At 45.0% G+C, this 13992-nt stretch overlaps 1 protein-coding gene across 1 annotated transcript in view; it reads right to left on the reverse strand.

The window, feature by feature from the left end:
• Positions 1–13992, reverse strand: part of Scaf8 (SR-related CTD associated factor 8) — a 192482-nt gene that overhangs the window by 12021 nt on the left and 166469 nt on the right. Inside the window, exon 22 of the transcript XR_005286507.1 lies at positions 6095–6181. The gene's annotated coding sequence lies outside the window, so the exon portion shown is untranslated. The remainder of the gene's footprint in view (positions 1–6094; positions 6182–13992) is intronic.

Consider the following 13992-nt stretch of genomic DNA (forward strand, 5'->3'; position numbering starts at 1 on the left):
TAAGGGAAATCTTGGTTTGAAAAAAAAGATTTAAATGAAATACGTTGCCCGACATCTACTCAAAGTCTATCATTCTCGAAAAGGCATTTGAAGAAATGGGAGGCATCAGGGTCCTGACATAGCACGATGTCACAGGTCAACGTGCCACCTGGCTTACAGCAGATCTTATAAAACAGGCACAATTATTCTGTTGCTGCAGATTCAAAGTCATCCCGACTGTCTCACTTGCTGCTAGGGAACATGGTCAGGGAGGTAGGGAAGGCTCGGAGCCACAACAGAGTGATCCACCCTATTTGGTTACTCACAAGGGTCCCAGGATATGTGGCAGGGGGCTTCTGCCTTTCAGAAATTCGGGTTTGAGATGTAACAATTAGATGTTTCCAAAAGAAATGAAGAATTAACCTTCCTGGTCTTTCTGCTTCTGAAACATCCACACCACCATCCTTTTATGAAGAGCTGGTTTAGGACTGTGAAGGGATGGTTTGGGGTGAGACCGCTGATATGAGCAGAGCCCGAGCCATGAGTTCAAGGCATTTCTGCATTTCCGCACTTCCAACCTCTGGGCCTGTCCTATAACACACTGCACGCGGCTAAGTGTGGGATAAATGAATGAACTCTCACCAGGATGCAGGACTTTATGTTTTTACATATGAGCTCAATATAAATTGAAAAGGTAAAAAATAAATATACATAGAATTATAAATGATACGTTGGTGGTAGATGCTGTATTAAACATTTATTTCTCTTATTTGAAATTTTGTGGAAGTCAAGTTTAAGTTAATTCCTAAGGTTCTTCAAATGGCTGGAGAGGACAAGGGTGCCACATGGAGCTAAGACTTCGTGAGGCAGGGGGTCTGGAGCTCAAGCCACGTTCAGGACTGGGTCTCCAGCACTCACGTTCACTTCGCGCATAGCATACGCATGATAAGTGATAATAGGTGCGTGATAAGGATGTTTATAGAAACACAAAGCATTTCTGAGCATTATGAGCTCTCGGAGATCATCTCTATTTAGGTAAAAATCCCCAAATCTTTAATTAAACAGTTGATCAAGGTAAAAATCCCAAAATCTTTAATTAAACAGTTGATCAACCCTTTGCTGGAATTATGACATTTAAGAATAGGCAGGTTTGCTAGACAGTGTTGGTGTATGCCTTTAATCCCAGCACTTGGAAGGCAGAGGCAGGTGGATCTCTGCGAATTTGGGCTAGCCTGGTCTATAGAGTAATCTCTGTGACAGTTAGGAGTACACAGAAAAACCCTGTCTTGAAAAACAAAAACAAAATCCCAAACAAACAAAAAAACAAAGAATGGGCAGGGTGTGAATGAAAGCAGATGGAACTCCGGCCTTCTTCCTGGGTTCTTTCTGGTTTCTGAGTTCACAATCTCCCAGCACTCCGAACAACATACTCCTGAAAGCCTACAGTGTTTTAATTAACTCCAACAAATAACACAGAGTTTCCACATCTCTTACTGGATTGTACCAACATGCTTCCAAAGCAGATTTAAAGAAAACTGAGGGGGGAAGAATACGGGCCACCACTGGTGTATAGGGTGCCCATAACAAAACAAAACCACGGGATGGCTTCCCTGAGAAAGATCCTGAATTCCTACAATGGCAAAGATCCTTCATCTCCCAGGATGGGCATTTGCTCCTTAGCTTTCTAGCTGTGTATCCACCCAGTCAAGCCCGGTCTGTCTGACTCACGCCATGGAAATGCCTGACTTGGCAACGCACTTGGGTCTTCTCATCTCAGGCCTCAGCAGAAGTCCAGGAGAAACAAGAGAGCCAGCACTTGTACCCCTCCCCTGATGCCATTCTGCAGTGGTCCCCAGAAGGTGGAGACTGGAAAGACATACCGTGTCCTGAGCTAAAGGTGTGTGGTGAGGCATGGGGGAACCCGGGTCGGGGAGGAACCCAGAGGGGAGAATCAATTGCCAGATGGCACTCCTCTCTCTCCATTTCCTTCTTCTTCTGTGGGTCTTAAAAGACTAAAAGGGATCAAATAATCTCAAAGAAATAATGAACATCAAAGATTTTGGTGGAGAACATGGAACACAGATCTTTCTCCTGCCTCCTTCTCTCCAGTTCAGCTCTTGCACTCAAAATGAAAGAACACACTCAGCCAGCAGTGGTGGCACACACCTTTAATTCCAGCACTCGGGAGGCAGAGACAGGAAGATCTCTGTAAGTTCAAGGCCAGCCTGGTCTGCAGAGTGAGTTCCAAAGAAACCCTATCTTGAGAAACCAAAAGAAAAAAAAAGAACATGCATGCACACACACATAGATATGTATATACATACTCTATAGGCACCGCACACACTCACATGTACACTCAAGAAAAAATTAGTAACTATGCATCATTAGAGTAGTGAAAATGACACATTAATCCAAAAATCACCCCCACCAGCAATCTGCACATGATCAGCTATGCCCTTGGCCACCTCAGAACACTCAGAGACTGGCAAACCAATCTTGGCTCAAGACCTTGGGTCACACTGTACTTGGCATCTGTGACATGACTTTTGGACTGAGACACACTTACGGCAGTCACCATGCCTGCCACACTTAACACATAAACAGGAAAAAGAAAAGTAGTTTAAAATTTAAACAGCTCAGCTTCCTAGACAAGTCCTCTTGCAGCAGAGATCATAAACTAAGCTTACGGTCCTCACCCGTTCATTTTGCAAAGAAGATGTGTTTCAGTTAGTGTGTGTGTGTGTGTGTGTGTGTGTGTGTACACGTGTTGTGGTGCTAGGGTTCAAACTCAGGACCTTGCACATGCTAGGCAAGAGCTCACTCATAGCTACATCGCCAGTTCTATTAAGGCAGCCCTAGACACTGTCTGTCCAGTGATGGTTTGGTCCCTAGAGATGCCCCTGGAGACTAGAATGAGTACATGGAAGACCCGGGGCCAGAAAGTTTAAGGTCTGGAAGGGAGCTGAGCTCTTCATTTCGGTCCTCTGTCTTCCAGTTCAGAGGTCAGCGCTGCTGGTGGGTTTTCAAAGAGCAAAGCTTCAGGCCTATGACCCTTTCAGTGTTTCAAAGTCACCCGTTCCTGAATGTTCAGCATCTTGAGGTGTCATTAGCACCCTGACTCTGCTACCAGTAAGTAGGTGCATTGATTGGTCATTAGTAAGTGCCTAGCGCTCACTCCAGGAATTCGTTATCTTAGTGATGTACCTCCATTCCTCTTCTGAGCTAAAGCTGCTAAGTATCAACATTGACTTAAGGTAACCCGAGCTGTCAGCCAAAGCACAACTTCAACAAAAGACCAACTCCTCTATTAAGTTTTGAAGAGAATGTACTACCCATTGCTGGGAAATGCCCGCATCAGGAAGCTTGACTTGAGCAGAACTTTGCAGTGTTCGGCTGCCTGCCGTGAACATGCTAAGTCCCTGCAGCCAGCTGTTGTCTGCTAATTCAGGCAGCATTTGAGACTCTGTGGCCTCCATGCCTGTCTCTGTCCAAACAGCCACCGAGAAGGCTCACGTGGCCTTGTGGTTGTGCCAGCCTTCAAAGGGACTGAAGAGGCCCTGGCACAGAAGCAACAGGGAGAAATGGGTCCAAAGTCTAGGTCCCTGTCCCCAGAGAAGGTTGCGAATGGAGGGGAAGCCTGAGCATGTCCTCGTGGGGATCATAATCCAACTGTAAAGATAAGAGACCCTGTAAGTGTGCCATGCTGCTCAGCGGGAGATGGCTGTGTGCCAAAACAGGGACAACCAGCAGGCGATGAGAAGAGGAGGAGACGTGTGGGAGGGGGAAGCTTGGAGCAGAGGTCATGCTAGATTGCAGTGGCCTATAGGTCACGTGGGACACAGACCTGTCCCTGACTAGACACCCAGAACACCAAAAATTCCTGAAGAAGAGAGGAAAAGAAAACACTGCTTTCTGAAAACAAACACAGGAGCCATGCTAGATAAGGAAAGAGAAGCAGAAGTCGGCTGGGGGCAGGGCCCCATGACCATGGTCAGCATCTTGGTCCCTGGGTTCAGTGGTGCATGCCTTCCTAGGCCTGCTCCACTAGGATATGGAAAGATGATATTTTTATATCCTTTTTTATTTTAAAACTCACCTTTGTGAGTTTCTACCTCATGTAGTTTAAATGAGCTTTACTAATGTAACAGAAAGTGCACATGACATATAAGCAATTTAAAACAGAAGCGTTCAAGTTGGACACGTTGGCTCACATCCATGACCCCAGACAGGCTGAGAAGGTTGCTGCAAGTTCAAGGCCATCCAGAGTTACACAGTGAGGTCTAGGACAGCCCTGCGCTACACACTTGCAAATACAAGCACACGTGTTTACTCTCTAGACTTCCACAGTGTAAATCAGGAGGCTGGCTCTGATAATGAGGCAATAAAACAGCCACTGCCAAAGCCCTGGCCTCTCAGCAGGCCTGGGAAAATGGTTTATCCTGGATCCTCTGGCAGCTGCTGATATAATGAGGAAGTAATAGAAGGAGCCATCCGGGAAGGAAGTCTGAACACTTTGCAATTCTCTTTCTAATCCAAACACAACAAAATCTCCTCAATGCTAGACTGTGGGCACAGGCTGTGAAATTCCACACAAACTGAACCTCCTGATGTGAGAACTTTCACAGTGAATTTATCTGTGGAGTGTAGCACAGGAAATCAGAGCACTTTGCAAGAGTAGGGGAAATCAATGCTGAAATCAGTTTTCTTTTTTTTTTCCTTTTCTTTTGTTCTGGTGCTTGGAGCAGAACCTAGGGTTTGGCGCATGCTGGGAAACACCTATACAACCAGCCAGCTGATGTGTTTTTTAAAAAAGCCATTCCCAACTGAGATGGGACTTCAGCAGGATGGGGTGGGCAGAAGCAGGCTGCAGACCTATAGAAGAAGGGATGAAGTGGCTGCCCACAGACAACCCTTGGAAGGCGGCAAAGGCAACGGTGTGAAGGAGCAGGATTTGGGAAGTAAAGATGCCTGTAATCCCACAGAGTTCTCAAAGCTTCATTCAAAAAAAGAAACACCCTCCCTTTTCTCCAGGAGATCAATTCACAGAGTAGACACTTCAAAAATGACCCAGACTTCTAGATGGGCCTTTTACCTCCAAAGTATCTCAGAGCTTGAAGAAAGCAGCCAACCAAGGTGATGCCAGCTACCATGGAGCACACAGAGTGAGATGGGGCAGGGGGAGGGGCTGGGCTTGAGCACTGAGTATTTCTGGAATTCCTGGGTCTGGTCTCAATGCTATAGTTATCTCTTTTTGCAGGATGGCTACATTCAGGCATGCTACTCCCACTGCCTGCATGAGTTGCATACAGAGAAACCTCTGGGTCCCCTAGGCACAGAGTGACCACCCAGAAGGGGCACTGATGGTACTGGGAATGGACACATTCTGGGACCATCATGACCATGTCTGGCTGTATCTGGATCTGCATGTTTGTTGATGGACACTGGTCAAGGGAGTGAGGACCACAGACTAATATGTCTTGACTCAGAGGAGATGGAACCATAGAGACAGATGAGTCATGTATCTGTCCACTCTGGAGAAAGGTGGGATGGCTGCATGCTGCCATGTCCCACCATGATGATAACGGACTAAACCTCTGAAATTCTTTCCTTTTTAAGAGTTTCCAGGTTCATGGTGTCCCTTCACAGCAATAGAAACTCTAGGACAGAAGGTATTATGTTTTATATATAAAATGTGCCTCCAAAGCTTACATATTTGAACACTTGGTCCCCAGCTGGTGGTACTGTTTGGGGAGCTGGAATCAGGTTGGAGGAAGTAGATCACTACGGGTCAGCTTTCAGGGTGATAGCCTGGATCTATCTGGTCTATCTGCTTCCTGATGTGACAAGAGGGAGGCCGAGGAACCCTGTGGCACACTAACACATCCATGGCACCATATGCCACCGTGCCTTTCCCATCACTGTGGACCATCCCCTCAAACCATGAGCCAAGAGAAACCTTCTTCCCTTAAGTTTATATGTGAGACATTTGGTCACAGGGATGAGAAAGAGAATCATACAATGCACCTGATGCAAGTGTGGCTCTTGCCCTAGGCTCAGGCCAGCCTGCTCACTAAAAACTCCTAAAGGCATAGAGACAAACGAAGTCAATACTGACCTCCAACTGTAGCCAGGCTACTCAAGATGAGCAACTTCACATCCTCCTAGAAGCTTAGACACTCTGAAACTTCTCGATCATTCTGTCCTGAAAGAAAACAACAAAGAGGCTCATTGAATTACTAATAGTGAACTATCTCTACTCACGTAGCATCAAACGAAACACTCGCAATTCATGGGCAAGGTGGAGTAAAAATCAGAATGAAAGTCTGTGATGATACATGCAGAAGTTCACTGGTTGAGGCTTCTCTTACTTTGATAACAGCCAGCCCTCTTCTTGGCTGGCTACATTGTCAGTGAAAGTATCATGTACCCTTGCTACACAGTGATGGTGAGAAATGGTTACAGTGTATCCTTCCTACACAGTGGTGGTGAGAAATGGTTACAGTGTATCCTTCCTACACAGTGATGATGAGAAATGGTTACAGTGTATCCTTCCTACACAGTGATGATGAGAAATGGTTACAGTGTATCCTTCCTACACAGTGGTGGTGAGAAATGGTTACAGTGTATCCTTCCTACACAGTGGTGGTGAGAAATGGTTACAGTGTATCCTTCCTACACAGTGGTGGTGAGAAATGGTTACAGTGTATCCTTCCTACACAGTGATGATGAGAAATGGTTACAGTGTATCCTTCCTACACAGTGGTGGTGAGAAATGGTTACAGAAAGCCAAGGTTGACAATGGGAAGTTGATTGTCCCTCTGCAGCTGAGAAAACCATTCTTGGGATGGTTTCTCTTTGTTGCTTGTGTTCTGGCGAATGCAAAATGAAGGATACCCCAAGTTTGTACTTGGGAATTCATAATTTTGTGCAGAACACTCCTTTGTATAGCAGAAGAACAAGATGCAGTTTGTCACCTACAGCCTAGCAGTCAGTTTCCGGTCAAGTCTGAAGTTCAGTAACCAGGGTACTTCCTGTGAAATGGTAATTAACCTAGCCTGAAACTGTAGCTTTACAAGGGCTTTTGATCTAGAAAATTCCTGAGTTTCATGTTGGTTTAAAATTTACTTTATAATCTCTCTAAATATGGAAGTGATTTTCTAATAATAAGCCCACGTCTCTGCATTTCATACAAAAATGAGCCCTTCAGGGTTTAATAAAAAGATCTCCAGGACAGTACCATATTTTCAGACAGAAGTTGACTTGTCCCCAGAGAGCAATTTGCTTCCTGCCACCTTGGAAAATCTTAGTCCTTGAGCTGGTTAGGACCTTGGACTAGTGGAGTCCAAACCTCTCATCACACTTAAAAGCACTGTGATATGGAGCCAGTCAATTAGAGGTCTGACTGGAGGAGACCAGATAAAATGGATGGCAATGAGCATCTGTTGGTACCAGGCTTTCTGCTTCAAACAGGTGACCTCACAAGCAGCCCTCAGTCCCCTATGAAGTACACACAGCATGTCTCCATTTTACAAATAAGATCACAAAATACCAGGGAGGCTGTGCTCTTCGGCTCAGAGCTTGGATCTGAGCACGGCTGGCAAGGCAGGGGCCAAGTGGGTGCTATGTACACAAAGGGGCGATTAGCACATTTTCTGACTGCAGTGAGCGCACAATGTAGTGTGGGTGGTGAGGGGAATTAGGTACCTTAAATAGAACTCTACTGTTCCAACTCCGGCTTCTGACACATGAGAAGGACACGGTACTTTCTAAAATGGGTATCCCTTTTTTCTCCTTCTTCCCTTTCCCTCAGTACTGCAGACTGAGCCTAGAGCATTGTACATGTAAGACAGGAATTCTAACCCTGAGCTATCGCCCCAGCCCTATTTGCACTTTTCATTCTGAGACTCAATAAATTTCACAGGATGGCCTTGAACAAATTCTATAACCCAAGGCAGGCTTTGAACTCGAAATCTTCCTGCCTCAGCTTCCCCAGTAAGCAGCTGAGATTTAGGCCTTCTCCAGATTGCAGTGTCTTGATACTGTTAGGTCAGTACTTCAGAGGCCAAAGACAGGAGGATCCCAAGTTCCAGGCACAATAGCAAAACCCTTGCTGGAAAAAAGCATATGTATATATGTATGTATGCACGCATGCATGCATGGATAAATAAAGTGAAAACAAAATAGATTAGAAAACAGCATGAATTAACTGACAACAGAAATTCACAGGGATGTATATCTCTGTCATTTGTGAGCCTGTGTGCACTGCTCTACAGTATAAAAGCCATTCATAGGTTATGGTGACAAAAAGGCATGAGGGTTGCTAAGCTCAGAACAAAGTGACTGTTTTTCTTCAAGGTTCACATGAAATGGTGAGTTCAGAGGACCCAGTGTCTGCTGGTGCAGAACCAGCACGGAGATCCAGAATAAGCTGGCTACAGCCTGTTCCTCAACAAGGATGAGGTGCTTGGGGCTAAGAAGAACTCTCAACACATTTCAGGGCTTGGGCAGTGTTCAGACTAATTCTATATCAACTAGACACAAGCTACAGTCATCAGAGGGGAAGGATCCTCAACTGAGAAAATGCCTCTATGACATCAGGCTATATTAAAAGATAAACAACATTGTAGACTTTTTTTCTTTTCCTTCCCAAATTGCTTTTGGTTATGATGTTTCAACATAGCAATAGTAAGTTTAATTAGGACAGACGGGAAAATAAAACAAGAAAAAAAGGGGTTCCCCTTTTCCTTCAACCTGAGACTAAAGGATGGGTACCTATGAAGCCATGGGAAAATTCCATGACACCAGCTCTGTACTTATGGCAAAGCCCTATGCCTAATTGTTAGAAATGAAGATGCTCTCGGACAGTGAACTCCATGAAAACAGGAGCAGATCCAGACCAGGGTCATTTATGGAAGCAGGACTAGGTCAGCAACCCAGACCAGAGCAGTCCTGAGACATGAGCTACACGGGAGCGAGACTGAACCAGCTACGTAGGCCAGAGTGGGCCTGAGAAAGCAAGCTCCATGGAGCGGGAATGGATCTAGTCAAGGGACATTTGCAGACCAGGACTGAGCCAGCAACCTGGGCCAGAGCAGACATGAGACAGCAAACTCCACAGGAACAGGTACAGGGGAGCAACTGCTGAGTGAGTGAGCCAGAGCCAGAGACCACTGTGGGTCTGGATGTGAATCTTGAACCTTCAAGGGAATAGACCTAAGCCAGGACCCCTCTGGGCCTGGGCATGAGTCTAGGACCTCTGAGAAACTAGGAGGAACTAGTACTGAGACAGGAACTCTGCAGGTCTTGGCATGATTCTGTGGTTTCAGCTCAGAATTCTATAAGACTTTCAAAGAAGAACTAATACCAATACTCCTCAAATTACCCCACACAATAGAAACAGAAGGAACATTGCCAAACTTTTTTATGAGGCTATAATTACCCTGATACCCAAACCACAGAAAGACAATACTAAGAAAGAGAATTATAGACCAGTCTCACTCATGAACATTGATGCAAAAATACTAAATAAAATACTAGCAAATCGAATCCAAGAGCACATTAGAACCATCATCCACCATGACCAAGTCGGCTTCATCCCACAGATGCAGGAATGGTTCAACATACGAAAATCTGTCAATGTGATCCACCATATAAATAGCTGAAAAATAAAAACCACATGATCATCTCATTAGATGCTGAATTTTGACAAAATACAACATCCCTTCATGATAAAGGTCTTGGAGAGAGCAGGGAAACAAGGAACATACCTAAACATAATTAAGGCAATATACAGCAAGCAAACAGCCAACATCAAACTAAATAAAGAGAAATTCCCAGCGATTCTACTGAAATCAGGAACAAGACAAGGTTGTCCACTTTTTCCATATCTATTCAATATAGTTCTTGAGGTCCTAGCTAGAGCAATAAGACACCAAAGGAAGATCAAAGAGATACAAATTGGAAAAGAAGAAGTCAAACTCTCATTGTTTGCTGATGATATGATAGTTTACATAAGTGATCCCAAAAAGTCTACCAAGAAACTTTTACAACTCATAAACACTTTCAGCAATGTAGCAGGATACAAGATTAACTAAAAAAAATCAGAAGCCCTCCTGTACACTGATGATAAAAGGGCTGGGGAAGAAATCAGAGAATCAACACCCTTCACAACAGCCACAAATAGCACAAAATATCTCGGAGTAACTCTAACCAAACAAGTGGAAGACTTGTATGACAAGAACTTTAAATCTTTAAAGAAAGAAATTGAAGAAGACACCAGAAAGTGGAAAGACCTCCCATGCTCTTGGGTAGGCAGAATTAACATAGTAAAAATGGCTATCTTACCAAAAGCAATCTACAGATTCAACACAAAGCCCATCAAAATCCCAGCAAAATTCTTCAAAGACCTCAAAAGAACAGTACTCAACTTCATATGGAAAAGCAAAAAATTCAGAATAGCCAAAACAATCTTGTACAATAAAAGAACTTCTGGAAGCATCACAATCCCTGACTTCAAACTCTACTATAGAGCTACAGTACTGAATACAGCCTGGTATTGGCATAAGAACAGACAGGAGGACCAATGGAACCAAATAGAAGACCCGGATAGCAATCCACACATCTTTGAACACCTGAGCTTTGATAAAGAAGCAAAAAATATCAAATGGAAAAAAGAAAACATATTTAACAAGTGGTGCTGGCATAACTGGATATCAACAAGTAGAAGAATGAAAATAGACCCACCATGCACAAAACTCAAGTCCAAATGGATCAAAGACCTCAACATAAAGCCAGCCACACTGAACCTTATAGAAGAGTATGGGAGCATAGGGATCTTGAGAGAGGGTTGAAGGGGAGGAAGATGCAGGGAGGGAAGCAGAAAAAATGTAGAGCTTAATAAAAATCAATTTAAAAAAGAAAAACTGAAGATGAAGCCAGAAGCTCAAGCAAGCTCTGGCTAGGTAGGGAATGGATCTTCCCAGCTCACTATCACCCAACAGGAGGAAAGCACGGAGAACAGGACGCCAGGAGGTAGTGAGCCCAACTCCAGCTCAGCCTTCAAGTGACCTTCATTCAAAAGGACAGTGTCCTTAGGGATGGCATGGTATTGGGATATGTGATAGCCTTTTTCATTAAAAACAGTACTAAATATTCTGTTCTTTTTGTAAAACTTCCTTCAGACATGTTTTGGCTACCGTGTTTACAAGCCGGGGGGGTTGTGGCAACCCACTCAGGTTTCTGACTATAGACTCATGGCTAGAGAGACAAGGTCCACTTAGAGAATGGCCTTGTGCCACCACAGTGTGCTTCCCTCTGGTGAAGGGTGTACAATGATAAGGCAAGGAGCAGTCAACTCCTTGTGCTATTTTGGCGACTAAATAATTGCATGTTTACCTCTTAAGCAATGACATAAGATGAGGCCAAAATTAATTAATCCACTACTGAACTGACATTTTACTAGGCAGATGTGTGGCAATCATGACACAAACTAAGTACCATACAAAATAAGTAGTTCCAGAGACAAGAAATAAGAACTTAACGTTCACATTTTACCCAGCATTTGTGATACAACTACATGTCACAGGGTTATAGGCAATTCCTCCCTCACTCTAGGTCATTGCTCAAGGGAACGCTAGCCAATACCTAAAGCAGAAGAAATGAGGTGTGATTTTTGTTTTAATTTTGTTAAACAGCAAATTAAGGAGCTGGGCAGATGGCTCAACAGGACCTGGGTTCAGTTCCCAGCAGCCATACCAGGCAGCTCACAACCATCTATAACTCCAGTCCCAGAAGGGCTGACTTGCTCATCGGGCCTATACAGGTACTGAATGTTCATGGTACACAGACATACACACAGGAAAGAAAACACCCATTCATATAAAACATAAATCAATAAATCTTATTTGAGAGTCTCAAAATTGTAGGTGACACAAGCGGCATCATAACTAAATAATAATAAAATGACGTTAAGTTTTTAAAAATGAGTCTATTGGTTGGTAGGATTTAGCTTAACTACTTCTTAATCTTACTTAAAGGCTGTTCAACAGACAACGTGTACGAAGACATTTGCAGTAATAATGCGGAAAGAAAAGATGAACTGTGTGCTCTTAGTTCTTTTGGTGCTGAGGACACAGTCGCACATACTGGATGCTTACTTGATGGCTTAGCTGCACCCTCAGCCCCATTAGATATTTTTGCAATGGGTTAGAATAAGCTTTTCCAGGCAACGCAGCACAGTGGGGCGCTAAGACCCCTAAGAGGAAAACAGGGAACTGGGGACCACAGGAAGAGAGAGACTGGACTGCTGAAGCACAGAGGGGGTAGTGCGGGGGTGGGGGCTGGGTGCCTGCTTCTGGGACAGGAGAGTACACGGTTTCCTGGTTGGCTTGAATGGTGTTCGCCTATAATAAGGCATTACATCATGCACTTGGTGTGGCTTTCTGGAGTTGCGGGTTTTCCCCTTAAACTCCAGGGATTTACAGGAAGAGATCATTGGTTTGAAATAAGGAACCAACAATATGGAGATGAATTGCTTGGTATTTCCAGGCCTGGTAGGACGAGCAAAATTAAATTACCTCTTTTCCTTCGTCTGGCAAGAGAGAGGCTGTGTGGTGAGGGGTGTGATCATTGTCTGTGAGCTGTCACTCTAGCAGGAGCGGCTCCTCCCCTTTCAGCAGGTGTTCCCAAGGCTTAATCGCAGGTGTGTGTAATATGCTGTTCCAAGAGACAGCTGTCCTATAGCTTGGGGCCTAACTTAAAGCCTGGTGTCTAAATGTTTTTAGCTTTCTTGCTTGTGTGTATTTCTGCATTTGTGTGCTTGTGTGTGTATGTGTGCATGTGTCTGTACGTGCACATATGTGTGGTGTGTGTGCACATGCACCTGTGGCATGTGTGTGCGTGTGTGTGGGAGGGGTCAATGTATGTATATTATGCATTTGCTCAAGTGGTAGATACTGACATGTCTTCCTCCATTCTTCTCACCTTTTATTTTTGAGACAGGGTCTCTCAAGGAACTAAGTGCTCTCTGATTTGGCTGGGCTTGCTGGCCAGACAGCCTCTGTCTGTCTCTGCCTCCCCAGTGCTGGGGTTACAGGGCACAATGTGAGGTACCCTAGTTTTTAACATGGGTACTGGGGATCCAAACTCTGGTCCTTCCTCATGCTTGTACAGCAAGCATTTACCCACAGAGCCCTCTCCCCAGCCCTCTTTTTAGGTTTTGCTCCAGTTCAGAATTTCTTCTTCCTGCAGAGATGGCCAAGACAGACCCCTAGGTCTTTCAGATCACACGCCAGCTCACGCTGCTTGCCGGACATGGTGCCTGAGCGCCCAGCCCCCACTAGCCAAGGCCTCCAGGTTCCTCCTGGCCAGACTCCAGGGTGAGAAAAACCAGCACACCGCCAAGGCAGAACCTGAGTATGCAACTCCAGCCCTCCAGAGTCCAACTTCTCTCCTTCTCCCATCGCTGAGTGAAAACCGGCCCTTTCTGTTTATTTTCTCCCAGAGCTGTTTAACATAGGAGCACAAAGAAGGAGTGCGAAAGCCACAGCCATGTGGACCGAAATGATCTCCAATCACAATAAACACTCCCAAAGAGGGAGGAAGATGGTAAGCGATACATTTCCTTTCTAACATTCTTTCAAATAAATGCAGAGCCTTTGGGGAGGCAGCCTGACATGTTTCCACTGGATGAAGAGGGTGGAGACAGGCAGGGCTTTGTGTACGGCTGCCTGTGCCAGGCCCCATTCCAGCTCAAAGTTTGGCAACTACCTCCCAGGGGACAACGGGTTTGGAGCATGTCCACAAGGCAACGGCAAAGTTGCTGCCCTGAAATCAACAAGGATTCTTTCCCTTTCGTTAGGCCTTGGCAGTGTAGCATCCAGGAAGACACTGGGCTCTGACATAGTCTCTAGGGCCTCCTGTCTCCTGAAAGCTGCATCTTGGCTTGCTGAGAAATACCAGGAGGTTTGGAAACCTCAGCCCCAGCAGGATGCAACAGAGAGCAAGCCAAACCTA

This window comes from Arvicola amphibius, chromosome 8 (genome assembly GCF_903992535.2).
Source record: "Arvicola amphibius chromosome 8, mArvAmp1.2, whole genome shotgun sequence".
In the NCBI taxonomy this organism is placed as follows: domain Eukaryota; kingdom Metazoa; phylum Chordata; class Mammalia; order Rodentia; family Cricetidae; genus Arvicola; species Arvicola amphibius.